General features: G+C 37.4%; 1 protein-coding gene across 6 annotated transcripts in view; it reads right to left on the reverse strand.

Moving 5' to 3' along the window:
- Positions 1-16,287, reverse strand: part of MAPK10 (mitogen-activated protein kinase 10) — a 197,380-nt gene that overhangs the window by 175,768 nt on the left and 5,325 nt on the right. For all 6 annotated transcript variants that reach the window (XR_011324320.1, XM_069781359.1, XM_069781387.1 and 3 more), the window contains exon 2: positions 16,028-16,147. The gene's annotated coding sequence lies outside the window, so the exon portion shown is untranslated. The remainder of the gene's footprint in view (positions 1-16,027; positions 16,148-16,287) is intronic.

A 16,287-nucleotide genomic window follows, 5' to 3' on the forward strand; every position in this document is an offset into this window, starting at 1 on the left:
TCACTTACTCTCAATTATGTTTACCCAACTGTAAAATAGGGGTAATAATACTTACTCTTCAAAGTTGATATGAGGCTTATTAATGCTTGTTTAAATGCTTTGTTATGCTTGAATGGAAAAGGAAATTATTATTATAATTTTAAGTGAAGCTTAATTATAAAACTGTTAACACAAGCACATTAGAAAAATGAACTCCGAATTGCAAGCCAGCAACTGCTTACTTACTCTTAAAACAGTACAAGATAATTTTATATGGATCTTGCTAACACTAATCCCCACTTTTCTAAATCCTACATTTGTTTTCCACGTTAAAGCTAAGAAGAGGCAACATGCAAATTAAATTTGGTGTCTAATCAATCACAAAACAATACCCACTACCTTACTTGGTGACATGCCATCACTGAAATCTTGATTAAAAAAATAGCCTCCATAAAAAACTACTCTGTTTGCTATATACTAATTTAAGCTATGCATATGATTGTCACTGGCACAACTCCTAAACTGGAAAATCCGCTAATTTACCAAGATGAATTTACCAATTTACCCAGATAACTTAAAATTTGTAATAACTTAAAATTTGTAATAAGATTCTCTTGCAATGTTATATATAAATCCTAGACAGCACAGCTCTTCCTTTAATCAAACAACAATATAAAATCTTTTAAGTGGCTTGCTTAGAAGACAGCTTAGGACTTACAAAAGTATATGATACTGAAGATTTTTGTAAGGAAAGAATTGAGCAAAATAACTTGCTTTTACCTGACATAGCGTATTTGTCAAAACAAGTATCACTAAACCCTCACTCCCAATTCTTCTGCAAATGTGTTCTATGAGCTTAAGCTCTGTCACTTATATAATGTATGCAAATAAAAACAGAATTCCAGGCTCATTTTCAGATAATAAACAGAAAGAAAAGCCAACTATCTCACTCCACTTCCCCCTACTCTACTACCTACTTGTACTTCAGAGGCTCATCAGAAGAGGTAAATAACCATAAAACCTATTTAAATGAGCCACTGCACACAAACCTTTTAAAAAGAGGGTATTTCACACTAAAACAATGCATTTTTTAAAAAGATTCCTATACAGTTCTGCATTCATGATACTCCCTGCCCAGAATTGGTATCTCTGAGAAGGCAATGGTGGTTTCCAGAAATAAGTCACATGAAAAGAAAATAAACACTTCATGCTGGGGAGGGGTGTGGGGATGCTGTGTGTGAAGCAACAAAAAAACCCCAAACCAAAACTGATATCCAGCAAAAACCCATCTTGAGATGAAGAGATGCATAAAAGGTTGTTGTCCAATATTAACCCAAACCAAATATCTGTATCAGCAAACAGGATTTGAGCAGAACTGAAGGACACATTCATTCTTTACTGAATGCCAACAGGAATATTTAATCTAAATTAAATATTGTAAGCTTAAAAATCAATGCTTAAACGGAAACACATCTCTCTAGATTTACAACAGCAGTTAAGAAAACTGTCAGTAAAATCAACAGATTTCTGTCAGTCATGGTCATAAGATGCAATGGCACTCAGGTGTGGTCAGACCTCACCCTGGAACAAGGGAACACACAGCAGATCATCACCACTATTGCCTCCCTGCTGCAGTGCTCTTGGAGCATGATCTCACCTGCCATCCCCAACACCCCTCCCCAAGCACAAGATGGGAGGGGGAAAGTGGAAAGATGGGAGACTAAATCCACTGAAATGATATGACAGAACAGCCTTAATGCCTTCTAGACAAAGGGAAAATAAGGACAGTTGCAACACTAAAGCCTTAGTACTAACAGGTCTCTGACAGACTAGTGAAAACATACAGTGTCACAGGGTCACAGCAGAGTGCTCCTACAGAAGTGACCAGGAAAACACAGTTAAGAACCAGAATGTGCCTGGTTCTTTCTGCAGCTGTACCTTGCCTCCTCCCTCTGGTGATATTCCAACAGCAACTAATTCAGAGAGCCACAAGGCTATCCACCGGGTTGCTTGCTCTTCCTTCCTGCATGCAATCATGATGTCCTTACAGCAATTACCTTGTCTTCCAGACAACTTAGTTGAAGGCAAAGGTTTTGCTGATTTTGAACTACCAACAGTGTCAGACGCTTACTTCTACTTTCCTACTCCAAACTTTATCAACAGATCAAAGTCATAATTTGAATGGATATTTCAAATGCTGGTAACCAATTGTACTTGTTCCCTTGGCAGATTTTCCCCTGGCACTGGCTTGTCCTACCAAACAACTTCAATGACAAAGGTCTAATACCATATCAGCAGGAGGCTTTTTCTGCCCTCTTATGCAAACACCCTTTACATTGTCCTCCATGTTTCTAGACCGCTGGTTCTGCAAGCATAGCACACTTGTCAGCTAGACTTACTGAATGTTTAACATTCACTATGTGAAAGCCTCCTGCAAAAAAACTGCAGTATGTCATGTACAGCATCAAAACTACCTTGTCCTGAACCACAAGAACAACCATGTCAAAGTTGCCGCCATTTGTCTTTGCTCTGTACCATCTTCCCCTTCTCTTCTCCTCATTTTCACTCCCGGGGTTTACATTACATTTCAATGCCAAACATGCTACTTTGCAAACGAACACACACTTATTTATCATGTGAAAGGGAAAATCAGTTCATTCACTGACTTCATTTTAAGTCTCAAAAGCCAGCTATGATTTACTACATATTCTATATATTTAAAAAACCAAGACTGACAAGTCAAAGCAAATAAGGAACACTGATGATGCACTGTGCTAGAGAATTAAGTCATAATATTCTATAACATGGAAAACAGTGCAAAATACCACATGCACAAAGAGGCCAAGTTCTGTGTCCTGAGGAAACAGCTTTGTATTCCACAAATCTACTGCATTTTATATCTAACAAAAGGAAGTTACAATAAACCCCAGCATAGCTTGCTTTTTTTTTTCCCTCCCCCCTTTTTTTTTAATTCCCCATTATATGTATTATGGGGAAGCCATCATTAAAAGGCTGACATTTAACATGAAAAAAATAACTGAATATAAGGACTAAGTGCCAAAAAAGAAGTGCAAAATCAAAGCAACACCAATTTCTGATGGTAAATTTGAGCAATCTAATGGCAGCATCTGTTCTTTTTGATAAGTAGGCAGATGTATATTGGGCCTCACCCTAACTAAAGGAAAATGCTTGCATCACTTACTAAAGAGCAAAATTTAACAAACTCCTAATATGAAATGAAATGATGAAATGAATGAAAATCTTACTCATTTTGACGACTTACTAGCCTAGCAGAAGCTTTGAGCCCAAGTACTTATTTTTACTGTAAGAACAAAGTGATTCTAGACATGAATTCCATGTTACCCATCTGCAGTATTACTCTGTATTGAAGATGGAATAATGGTTTACATCTCTCTTGACACCATGTTTTATTTTCATACATGGTAATAAAAAGCAGAAAGTTTTATTAATGTACAACCATGAAATCTACCAGGAGATACACTAATACTATTCACCATGAATATAAATTAAAATTCTAGGGTTTATGGCTAGTTATATTTTCATTAAAGCTATTGTAAACAGTATCAGGTGGAGGTGTAATCAACATGAAAAAGCTCTACATGGGTTTAGGTGTAATCAACATTACAAAGCTCTTCATGCGCCAATAAGTGCAATGACGTAACAGATATAAATCCAACATAACGGCACAGTTAAATATAAATCTTATCTTGTTTAAAAGTTATTTTGCCTCTACCTTGCTATGTCTATTTCCATTCTGCCTACATCTAGCTGCCGAGCCTGCTAGTTACCTTTATATACGCTTGTCCTTTGGAGCAGTGATACAGTCTTTCCGAACTGCAGCTCAGTGTTCCAACACAAAACTCCTGGAGGACAGAGACATTCCCTTTCACAGACAAACAGAAGGCATTCATGGCACGCTCTCCCTCAAGTAACTCTCAACTCCAAGTTGAAGCTTTGCATTAGAACATAGGATTGAAAATAAAAGACAACATAAATTTGAAGCTCGCATCAAAAGCAAGTGCCTCATATAGAAAAAAAAAAAAAAAAGTCAGCAAAACAAATCCTGCAAAACAAAGGTACACTGCTTTTTTGTTGTCTATTCTAGCTCTTCCCCAGCCAGACAGATGGTGCCTAGTGAACTGAAACAGTTACTGATTTCTGGACTGGACAGCGGCAAGAAAGTTTTTAGTAACTTTCACAGATTATGGTTTGCAATGAATTAAGGATTTACTGATTGAATAAAGGAGCATCCTAGGCAAGGAAGTCTGTTTCATTTCCAGCATGGCTATTAAACACTCTCATTACAACCAAGCTTTTCAAGGTACAGACTTGCTAGTCTAAACCTGCTTTACATCTTGAATCTGAATTTTTCTCACAGAGGTGAATTTTAATGGTATTGTGTTGAAGAAGTCATTTAACTTTCTTTAAAGTTTTTTAACATCACACTTAACACCTTGAACTGCACTAGACACAAAATGAGCCTGCAGATCTAACCCAAAATCATGCAGTTGTTCTTTTGGACATTCCACATAGTATTATTTTGATCATCTGTTTTTGGAAAAATCCACCAAATCTTTTCAAGGACAGTTTCAAACACAGAACCAGCAAAGAATGAAACCAAGCAGCAACTCATTCTGAGAGAAAAGGGCAGACACCGAAAAGGAACAGAGGTGATGGATGCAAGACAGCAGCAGAGGAGGTACACAGTTTTGTCAGTAAGGCACAGCATTAAGAATAACTTGATTCTGGAATCTGTGTTTATTTCAGAAGCAAGTTCTAAGGCAAAATACTGGTAAACCTGATGGCTGAAATAAAACAGAAAGCTTCCTCTTCTTCACCCCTCTAAAGAGCTCTGGACAGGATCATAAACAGAGTTCTACTGACATCTGCAGAAAGCAGAAGAGAGGAATTTAGGGAACCAGTGGAAAGGCCACACATTCTCTGTTTTGGATTGGTTGGTTTTTTTTTTTTTTTCTTCTTCATATCTCCAAAGCACATTTGGAAGACATTTCTGTTAAAAAGAAATATATAAATAAGCAGAGAAAAGTTCATAGGTACAATAACATATGGAAGGCTAAGACAACTATGTCTAGCATTTGTGCTTCACCATTATCTAAGATACTTTCACCTTTAGCACGCAAAAAGAGTATCCTGGAAAAAAGATGAAGGGCATGAGACTTAAGTCCTTGTAAATGATGGTGTCCAGAATCCCTTCAGAAGATACCTGCATGCAAGAGAACTGCATCAGCTGTGAACGTGACGTATTTTAATACAAATGCTTAAATTGCAGACAAAAACAGCAAAGCAGTAGTGTTTATCTAGAGCAACAAGACAAGAAGTAGGCAGTAGAACAGAAGTAGCTCACACCACAAGATCAGGAGAAGCTTCACTTGGGCTTTGTAACCCAGCAGGACAGGTAACAAAAACCTGAGGCTTGACAACACCAAACTCTGTATGAGGCATTACTGGAGAAGGGAGTAAGTATGCAACTGCTAGGTCAGGTTGCTCAACAAAGACAATGACTATGAAATAGCATTAGTCCTACTTCAGGAGTATTGGTTTGTACCCTGTTTATCTACTTAGCCAAGTTTTTCTTTTCACAGAATCATAGAATGGTTTGGGTTGGAAGAGACCTTTAAAGGTCATCTAGTCCAACCCCCCTGCAATGAGCAACATCTTCAACTAGATAAGGTTGCTCAAAGCCCCATCCAGCCTGGCCTTGAATGTTGCCAGGGTTGGGGCATCTACAGCCTCTCCAGGCAACCTGTTCCAGTGTTTCGCCACCCTCATCATAAAAAATTTCTTCCTTATATCTAGTCTGAATCTACCCTTTTTCAGTTTAAAACGACTACCCCTTGTCCTATTGCTACAGACCCTACTAAAAAGTCTGTCCCCTTCTGTCTTATAACCCCCTTTAAGTATTGAAAGGGCACAATAAGGTCTCCCTGGAGCCTTCTCTTCTCCAGGCTGAAGAATCCCAACTCTCTCAGCCCTTCCTCATAGGAGACATGTTCCACCCCTCTGAGCATTTTTGGAGCAGGTCTAGAGGAGGGCCACAACAGGGGGAGCAACTCTTTCTTGTACTGAGGACTCCAGAGCTGGACACAGTACTCCACGTGGGGTCTCACCAGAGCAGAGTGGACTTGCTAAGTAAACTGATTTATGCCTTCAGAGGAATAAAATTAGCTCACTGAGCACTAGAAAGTTTCTCTGCAATATTTCCAGGCGTGAGGTCAACCTTTAGTAATCACCACTTACATCCCAGTTTGGACTTTGTTGCTGACAGTCAAATCCTGACAGATTTAGAATATATTACTTAATTACTTATTTCCTTTTTTTTTTTTTTAGTAGGAAAAAAAGTCTGTCATGTATGATGGGCTACTGTTTGATTTATGTGCCCTAGGGTCTCTAGGAAGTATTTTTATGTATAATATTTTTTGTCACTTTAAAAAACTGCCACTATTGCCTTTACCCTGTTAGTTAAAGAAGCATCTACCTTCCCCAGTGGATCGTGTTCTCTCCTGCTACAATTCAACATCACCCCTTTGAAAACACCCAAGCAATTCTAGCTTGAACCAGCTCAAAGTCTGCTTTGATCCATTCTGATCTATTACCAGTTGTTTAATACAGAGTTCACACATAAATTAATCATTAGTCCAAAAGTACTCTTACAGTGGGGAAAAACACAGTAGTACTTGCACAAGGATTAGCAATTTAAGTGCACTTGATATGCATTTACTCCGAAATCTTGGATATCATGACTCAGCTATAATTTTCAAGGCCACTAAAGCCTAACTTGATTATAGCTCTCTTCTTTACAGTTCTCTCCAGTTACTGAAACTTTGGAGCCATGAAGAAGAGCATCTGGTCCCGTATACTAGCTAAACACTTAAGAAGTGCTGCAGCTTAACTAGCTCAGGTAACAGTATCACTGACAATTACACAGGAGAGTATGACATATTCCTCACTACTGCAAAAGGGATTTGAGAAAGAGAGGAATGTGTGGCTTTCTTTTCTTTTCATTAACAGCACCAGAATCTAGTGTCAAAGAGCTTATGTTCCTGACACCATTCAAAATTTGAGCCAAGTTTTCATTTTTCTTTTTCATTGACAGAAAGAACAAAGAACTAATGAGAGAGTAGCCCGATAGCCTCAGAACTGTAAACTGCAGAGCACAAGGGATACATCTAGATCGTCTTTGTCCATACTGTTTCCATTTCCCCACCAAGTTCTGCTTCACTGGTTAACTGGAATGGACTATCAAGTGTCCACACCATTCAGATGAACAAACTCTTGAGCCAACTAGCCAAGCACGTACTAAGTTTCCGGTGGGGAAAAAAAAAAAAAAAAAAAAAAAGTGGGGCAACGTGGATCTACATTGATTATGGGAGATGCAACCCAGGGCAAATTTTCCTTCCAATTGCCCACCTTCAAGATACAATAAAATGTGTCAGAACACTTCCTTATATATAAGAACTAAATTTCATTTTATAATTTTAACATTTGATAGCCGTTTGGGGCAATCTTGACAATTATTTTTCAAAAAAAGAAGTAGGAAGTATTTCCCAGGTCAGATTCTACCTGGTAAGGATGCTGGGCAGTTGATCCATGCCTAACTGTGTTTCCAACAAAATTTGCTGTAAAATTTATCCCACCACTGCTGACACCAAAAACTTTTACTGTAATTCTCCTATTAGTTGGTTTGTTTCCTGGAGCCTATCTTAGGTTTTTATGCCCTTTCAGTTTTCAGAGAAAACCTTAACAATGAGACCCAAAGGTAGCCTACAAGCTCAGAAAATGAAAATCAAACAGCCTCTGAGTCTGAACATTTCACTCAAGGTTTTTTAATAGTTCAGTTTTGACAATACTGCTTCACATGTGACAGTTTCAGCTGCATGTAATGATGACAGCCAGAGATATTTTTTTCCACATTAATGAGACATAAGAGCTCAGAAACAAAGCTTGGGTGAAGTGGAGGAAAAAGTCTGTAGTCCAGAAACACAGTCTCCATCAAATCAGAGAAGAAATTTTCTGCAACAAACCTAGTGCCACTTAAAAAAGAATGTTAAATCAAACCTACAGAATGCAAATCTCAACTGATGTGAATAGTCACATTTGTACTGCAATCAATATAATTACAGAGAGGAATTGAGCCTACGCATGTAAGCTCAACAATTGCCACAGCTACCTAAAAAAGCCAAAACCATGCAGATATACTTGTCTTTATTTTTTTCAAATCCTCAAAAGAAAAGCAGAGAATTGCACTACAGGTTTGTTACATTGAGGAGTATACACCACCTTGAAATCACTGTTTTTATGAAAGAATTTATAGATCACTGCCATTTGTACAAACATGTAGGTATTTTTTCAACATTTTTCTATCATGGAAGACATCCACCAGATTCTCTTCATGCAGTTTGACAGATAATAAATTAATCTTAAGTACAACAGCAAATCAAGCATTCATGATGCCATAAAAACACCTATCTACACACTGATGACTGAAATCTAACATAAAATTAATGCAGGCGTTTAAGTAGCATTATGATTCACAATTAAGCCATGCAGATCTCTTTCAGGAAGAGCTCAGAGAGGATTTTTTTGTGTTTTTTTTTGTTTCAAGAAAAGCAGCATTAAAACGTATTTTTTGTCGTCCCCCCCCCCCCTTTTTTTTAATGTTCCTATTTAAGGATATGAGCCAATCTTTAAATACTACCTCTGAATTTTCTGAGGTAAATTACATAGACAGTATTTGGACTAGGCATGAAGTATTGGAGTTAAATGGTGAAAACCCAACAACAACAGTAACCACTTAGGTTCAAAGAAAAATTTGCTTTGAGAGTACAGGAACATTTGGATACCATTATATATCATTATGTCATCTGGTTCTGATGTGTAACCAAGTAAAACCTTCACGTCCACTCTATGAAACACAGGGTAAATAAGTCTTCCCTGCTTTTTCTCATGTGCTCTATTTCAATCCTAACAGCTTCATAAAGCAAGAAGACCCTCCCATCTTTCTCCCCTCTCATGCAGTGTTGGCAGGCCAGAACAGAGAGCACTGACACCTGCTCAGTCCATCCTACACACTACTCCAAGGAAAGTAACCCTAGCTGGATACGTAACTGGAGTTATATTTTTCCAGAAACAAAGGCAGTAAGGAAGCAGATTAGGAAGCCTCTGTATCATATGCTGCATTGATCTAGATGAACCAGCTTGGGATATTAGCCATGTTAACAAAAAGCTACATACACAATAAATCACTCCAAAGTCTGCTGTATAAACATTACCTTTCGCAATGATTTCATATCTGCTACAAATCAGAAATTCTTATCAGGATGCTGTTATATCTTCATAGTACTTTCAAAGCCCCTGCTGTCTTACAGTGGGTTCACACAAGAAAAATTCTTTTTTTTTTCCAGGATAGGACTAGTATCTATACCTGACATCACTTTAAAAAACAAATAAACAAAAAACCAGCATTTGCAATGCAGCCAGAACTTGTTCTTCATATTGAGCACCTAGAAAAGAGGTCATAAAACACAAACTGGGCAGAAAATGTTGAATTATGAAACAAAATTTTTGAACAGAAACAACTTCTGTCTCAAAAACACCAAACTTCTGGAATACAGGAGGACAGAGCAAGAGAAATATTAATGATTGCTTATCTTGTTCTCACTTTTCTTCACCAAATATTTAGCTAATGGCCACTGAGGACAGAAGCCTTTACTAGATGCATTTTTCCTGTGAGATTACTGGCTATTCTTATATTCTCAATCTTCTTTAAAGTGATTAAAAAAATGTAAGCCTGAACAATTCTGATTTTTATAAAACAAAGCCAGAGCGATTCAAATCCAGCAGCTCAAGAATGCCTATTTAATAATTACATTTCCTCTGATTCACCACAGGTGAATTTCTCTTAATTTTGCCAGGAATTTAGAGTGTATTAAGAATGCACAGGTACTGCACCACACCTCCAATGTTCACTCTCTTCTTGCCAACCTGCTACTGCACAGCAGCCTGCATCCAACGCAACAAGGATACTTCAGGTGCTGTGGATGTACAATGAGTTTAAATAACCTCTGGATAACCTCACCCTTCTGGATAGGATAGTCCTCCATCATGCGTATTTGCCTTCATCCTTTCACTTGTCTGCCACACTCCATCCCCAATACACAACAGCTAAGAGAGAAGGGTCATGACATTAACATCATACTTGCTGCACGGCATCAATAACCTTCTACATGTATCTTTCACTTGTTTGACTCCTTTTTTTTGTATTTGGGAAATGACACCCCAAGAGCTTAAAGCAGCTAACCTGATGCCTGTACACAGCAGTTACCATACTGCTGCCTTGAGCCAACTTGACCTAAACCCTAGTGCAGTGAGCATGAACATGATTGCTGATGCTGTCAGTACTGCAGATGCTTCTCTCTACAAGAGCTATACTCTTCACTCGTAGTCAGTGCTCCCCATTCTTTGTGATACATACAACAGCAGAAGGAAGGTAAGCAGAGGAAAAGCTGACAGTATTACACAGTAATTACACAGTTTCTGCTCCTGTTGACAGATTATTGTAAGAAAAGGTGCTTTTGCTAAGAACAGTACACAAAGAAATAGGCACAGAGACAACACACCACACTGACAAGTCCAGAAGAGGAAGCAGGCAAAGTATTTCCCCATGTGTTTACAAAATACTTCCTACCACTTTATGTAATATGGGTTCATATGCCATATCCATTAACACAGCTGAATTTACCGCTGCCTTGGTCTCTTTTCCACCCTTCCGCTGGCACCGTTCTCTGTGTTTTTTAGTTATTGATTTGGCATTTTCATTTATTCTTCTGCAGGTTACTCAAATTATTTTAATGCAACTCATAAGGATCAGAGTGGAAAACTACTCAAAGATTCAAAAGGTAGTTGTCTGACATTCTACTCCCATATTCTACAGCAATAGTCCTGAATATTTTCCATAAGGTTGGGTGGGGAGCCTGCCAAATACTGAACTAGCCTGCCAGGTGGCACAGAGTTATTTTTTTCATCAGCAACTCAAAAAATACAGCAGGCACACAAGTATTTCATGCGATATGTTCGCAGGTCACACCTGGCACAGGGAAGCATTAAGGTCGTAAAGTAAGTTCACTCGTTTTTAATAAGCACAGACTGACATATGGCAGAATAAAAGCATTTGATCCATCAGTATTTCAAAGTGAAATTAAACAACTGGAGATCCCCAGACATCTGCACTTGAATTTTTTTTTAAATAATTTAATTTTCACTTTTCAAATGTGCAAATAGCTTGACTTTTCCTAGGCCAGTCCAGGCCACTGGAGGAATGCAGACAAAGATATAGAACAGAGGTATGTCCCTGACTTTACAAGCATTCAGAAGGATAGCAAATCTTCACTTTCCAACTAACTCTAAAAATATTTTAAGACTATCAGTCCCAAACATCTAAGAACCATGTCATATGCCCCCAAAATTCCAAGATACCAGTAGCGAATAATCTTGGTGGGAGGGTTATACATTTTTGAAGCTTCAAGCTTTCACATACTCAAGCTTCATTTTTTTCAGGAATAAGGACAAAAAGCCTACTTTTTATAGCTCATAAAAGCTATAAGCTTATAGTTTCTCACATGTATTTGACACTGAGTCTAGGGCATTAAAAACCCCAAATACTGCAAGAGTCAACAATGCTACATTTCAGTATCATTTAATTGAAATACTAATCTTACAGACTGCAGGGATCAGTAAAGACAAACCAAGGATGGAGAGAGAAGGGATACAAATCAGAATGAGAAGTAACAGCATAAAAAAAGAATGCTATCTGACTTTAAAAGGGAGTGAAAACATCCTGCAAAACAATATCCCGAAGAGACAAAAAAAAAAGTCAATAAGAAGAAAAAATGCAAAAGCAAGAAAATTCCCTTTTATGGGCATTTCCAGTGAAGTTTATTAAAGTAAAAGGTGATCAAGTGGTTCCACTGAAAAGTCTGTAATTCAAAGTGAAGATCTCAGCACCTTCTGGAAAAAAAAAAAATAAATCCAGCCTCCTTGAACAGTAGGGAAAGTGAACAGTTAAAGTGTTGACAATTACAGGTCACTTCTGGAAAACCTTTGTTTGTATGTAGTTGATCGCATGACAAATAGCTTTTGGAAATATGCCAAGGCAACAGTTCTCAAATGTGAAAAATATTGCTCATTACATCACCACCATCAATTACAGGTAAGAAGTTTTTACGTTTACCATACATGGCAAATTTTCTATTAAAGAAGGCAGAGGAGCAGAACACAGGTTTCTCAGAGAAAATTGTGCTCTGAGCTCCTCTGATACAAGCCTGGTATAACTGTACTAAACTCACTGGAGCTATTTTACATTTATTTAGCTGGATGGAGTTCACAATTTCTATTTGTGCGCTTAGCACTTACACAGGGATGAACATAAGAGAAACCAACGCAATGCTTCATAAAAACATGTGACTAGTTGCAAGATACCAAGCCAAGACTTTCTAAAGAAGAAACATTTGAGGATCTTTCCATAAGTGCTTAAAAAACATAATAAATTACTTTATCCCAGGTACTTTGTTCACCTGCAGAGATATATCAAAGCCTCTCTTACATGATTTCTATCAAAATTACTAACTCAGCTCTACAAAACTCCCATCACCCATAGCACTAACCTTATTTTCACATTAAACAAAATATCGTCATTTTTTTCATTACCTGCTCTTTTTTGTGATGAATATTGGTAAGTATTTTTGTTCTCCAAATGCTACTTTTTCTGACCATTTAAAAAAGTTGTTTGACAGTTCATTTATATGCTAAGTTTCAGACCTGATTTCTGATTTCACATACAAGTTCCACAGTTACAAAGTTTGCATTTTCATGAACGGAAATGGCTGAATGCAAAATACAATTATATATTCAAAGTGATTTGTATGCCTTAATAACCAATATTAACTGGAGAGAACCTGCACAGAAAGCATAAACACTTGTTGCACATCAAGGCTCCAAATTTCAAATTGTATTTGCTTCACGCATGTTTACAGATACATATCTCTAATTCATACACAAACAAAACTTCAAATACATGCTAAAGGAGTGTATTGTATTGTATGCCTGAAGACACTTACAGACATTTTCTGTGGAGCTGTAGCTTCAGAACAAGACCTTGAATTCCTTAATTTCTGTTAAAAATGTTTAATTATTTTTGTCTGTTAAAATTGTATCAGTTGGGAAGAAAACTTTAAGCCACTCTATGACATCTGAGTTGTTTTGATTTGTATCATAGAATCATAGAATCATTTAGGTTGGAAAAGACCTTCAAGATCATTGAGTCCAACCATCAACCATGCCCACTAAACCATGTCCTGGAGTACCCTGTCTACTCGCTTTTTTAATATCTCCAGGGATGGTGACTCAACCACTTCCCTGGGCAGCCTGTTCCAATGTCTGACAACCCTCTCAGTAAAAAAATTTTTCCTAATATCTAACCTAAATCTCCCTTGCCTCAACTTGAGGCCATTTCCTCTTGTCCTGTCTCCACCCACCTGACAGAAGAGAACAGCACCCACCTCACTACAACCTCCTTTCAGGTAGTTATAGAGAGCCATAAGGTCTCCCCTCAGCCTCCTTTTCTCCAGGCTAAACAACCCCAGTTCCCTCAGCCGCTCCTCATAAGACTTGTGCTCCAGGCCCCTCACCAACTTGGTTGCCCTTCTCTGGACACGCTCCAGCACCTCAATGTCTTTCCTGTAGTGAGGGGCCATCATATACAGTTTCTGAAAACCTGCTGTCTATTTGTACTGATTACCCATCCTAAAATCTAAATTAGGAAGAACAAAGCTAGAGGTGACTTAGATGTGCATTGAACTCAGAGAGAAAGTACGCTGAACGCAGCCATTGCTGCATGCTTCAAATACCACACAGCAATATCAATATATTAAGACAAAGACATCTTGGTGACCTGAGGGACAAAATGATCAAGTCACACTGCTTGTAGACAGCAGTATCATTGTATTCCAAAGTCAGCATTGCATATATTACTAAATGTAAAATTGGTAAGAGTGGGGATTATCGTCACCCGGCTTCTTCAAGAAGATTTTAAAAATTGCTGTATATGTAGAAAAAAGTTAATGGTGAGAGGAATGGAACTGCTATACTATGGGCTAATCATATTAACATGTATACAACACCATAAAAATTCCATGCAACTTCTCTTTAGCTACTGTTCATTACGGACATATTAACAAAATCCTTCATTTGCACAACACTATCAACTACCATAAATCATATATACTTTGCTGTTGTCAGTTTATTTAAAACTCATTATCTACAACTAGCAGGTTACCTATATGCTCCTAAACACAGAAATTAAAATTATGGAAAAAAAATAAAAGGTCACATAGTTTTGGGCTTCATCATGAATTCAAAACTCACCCAGATCCATTCATATAAGAAAGGTTAAGTGTCAGTTTTTAGAGTCCACATATTAAACCAAGATGAAGGCTGTCTTGCTAACAAGAATTGCCTTAGGACAAACACAATAGGCCTTAAAAGCCGTAAGTAGTTAAAAATATCATAGTAGTAATACAGGGAGGGGTTTAAGTTCTACATAAATGTTTTGCTTCCACTGGATGTCCACAAGTTCAAAGACATGAACATCCAGACTGGGACTCTTCATGCCACAAATGACTATTCATGTCAAGTGTATGGTTTCTCCCCTCGGGAAACTCCTTAGGTTTGAACAGAACACAGATTCTTTCAATGGACTAGTAGGCACTGCTTTCTGCTACTTTCTCTCTCATTTCACCCCAGAACAGAGTCAATTTGATTTAACTGACACCTGTTCAATTTTTTTCAGCAGCTCTACCAAGTATGAAAATGACATACCATCAGAGCACTCATTACTGCTACATTTGCCACATATCACTACTGCCCACCAGTCAGTACTGCCCACCAGTCAGTACGTACTATTTGTTTCCAACTCTGCCTGATCTACAAAAAACAAGAGTTCTACCTCCTAATGAAATAGTAGGAAGATTTTAGTGACTTGGATCTACACCTTATTTGTATAATAGCACTAGGAATAAGAGTTGACACTGGCCACTGATAAAGGCCAAATCACAAAAGATCTGCTTGAAGTCTACATATCAACTTGGATCAGTGGATTCTTTTTAAAGCTGTTAGCTTTCAGTTTATGCTGTTTATGGTGACTGCAGCTGACAAATATCTAGCTATTATTAGGGGGGAAAAATAATATAAGCTTGTTTTGAACAAAAAATCAGTTACCTTCAGGAGTTACAAGATAACAAAATAATTCTATTGTGATTACATGGGACATTTAAAAACAATTCCTCATCTCCCAAAGGTATACCAAAGCCATCTTAAAGAAATTATCAGGATCAAAATGACTTATTATGTAAGAAATATGCATTGAAATTATTAGTAGACTTACAGATAGTTAAAGCCACAGAGTATTGTTAAGAAGGCTATTTGCTTTTCATCACTATTCTCACAATTTATCTTCCTGTCCAAGGATAAAGAGATATATGTCAAAAAAATTCTGTCAGGATTCCTCAGAGTCTTCTTCAGTCATCTCAGAGAAACAAAACTACCTTTCCTCTCCACCACCCCAATCAAAAACATTATTACAAAATATTTACAAAATTATTACAAATTAATTACAAAAGTGGTGTAAAATAGTGGATATATCAAGCCCAGAACACTGCATATATAAGATTTTTTTATTATTTTGCTATCTTCACACTTTCACCAAACCATATTCCTGATGCATTCCATCTGATAACTACATGTACAATACAGAAATGATACACTTGAAAAAGGCATTTATAAGACAACAGCATGATGCTCATGTGTACTAAAAATTACTAAAAGATTTAATTTTAATGTTCCCACCACCAAAAAAAAACCTCAACCAAAACAAACCAGCAAGCACTTTGGCATTAAGCACTATTTTTTTTCGCCAAGGAGCATGATTTAATAAATTAATACATTGTTGACTCACCACAGCATGTGCTATGTCTCATCTATAGGAAATGGTTCAAAGACATCAACTTCATGCACAGGTTGCCATAGCTGATATTTGAGTCTGGCCTGCTGCTGGTACAGGTTTCTATTACTAGCCCTAAGCACAAAAAAAAAAAAAAAAAAAAAAAAAAAAAAAAAAAGAGAGAAAGAAATATTTGTGTTTATTTTTCAAATCTGATAGACACAGAAAAAGTTCAGAAAACTAAGCTAACCTGGAATGTCAGTATTTGCACATCA

This window comes from Haliaeetus albicilla, chromosome 1 (genome assembly GCF_947461875.1).
Source record: "Haliaeetus albicilla chromosome 1, bHalAlb1.1, whole genome shotgun sequence".
In the NCBI taxonomy this organism is placed as follows: Eukaryota; Metazoa; Chordata; class Aves; order Accipitriformes; family Accipitridae; genus Haliaeetus; species Haliaeetus albicilla.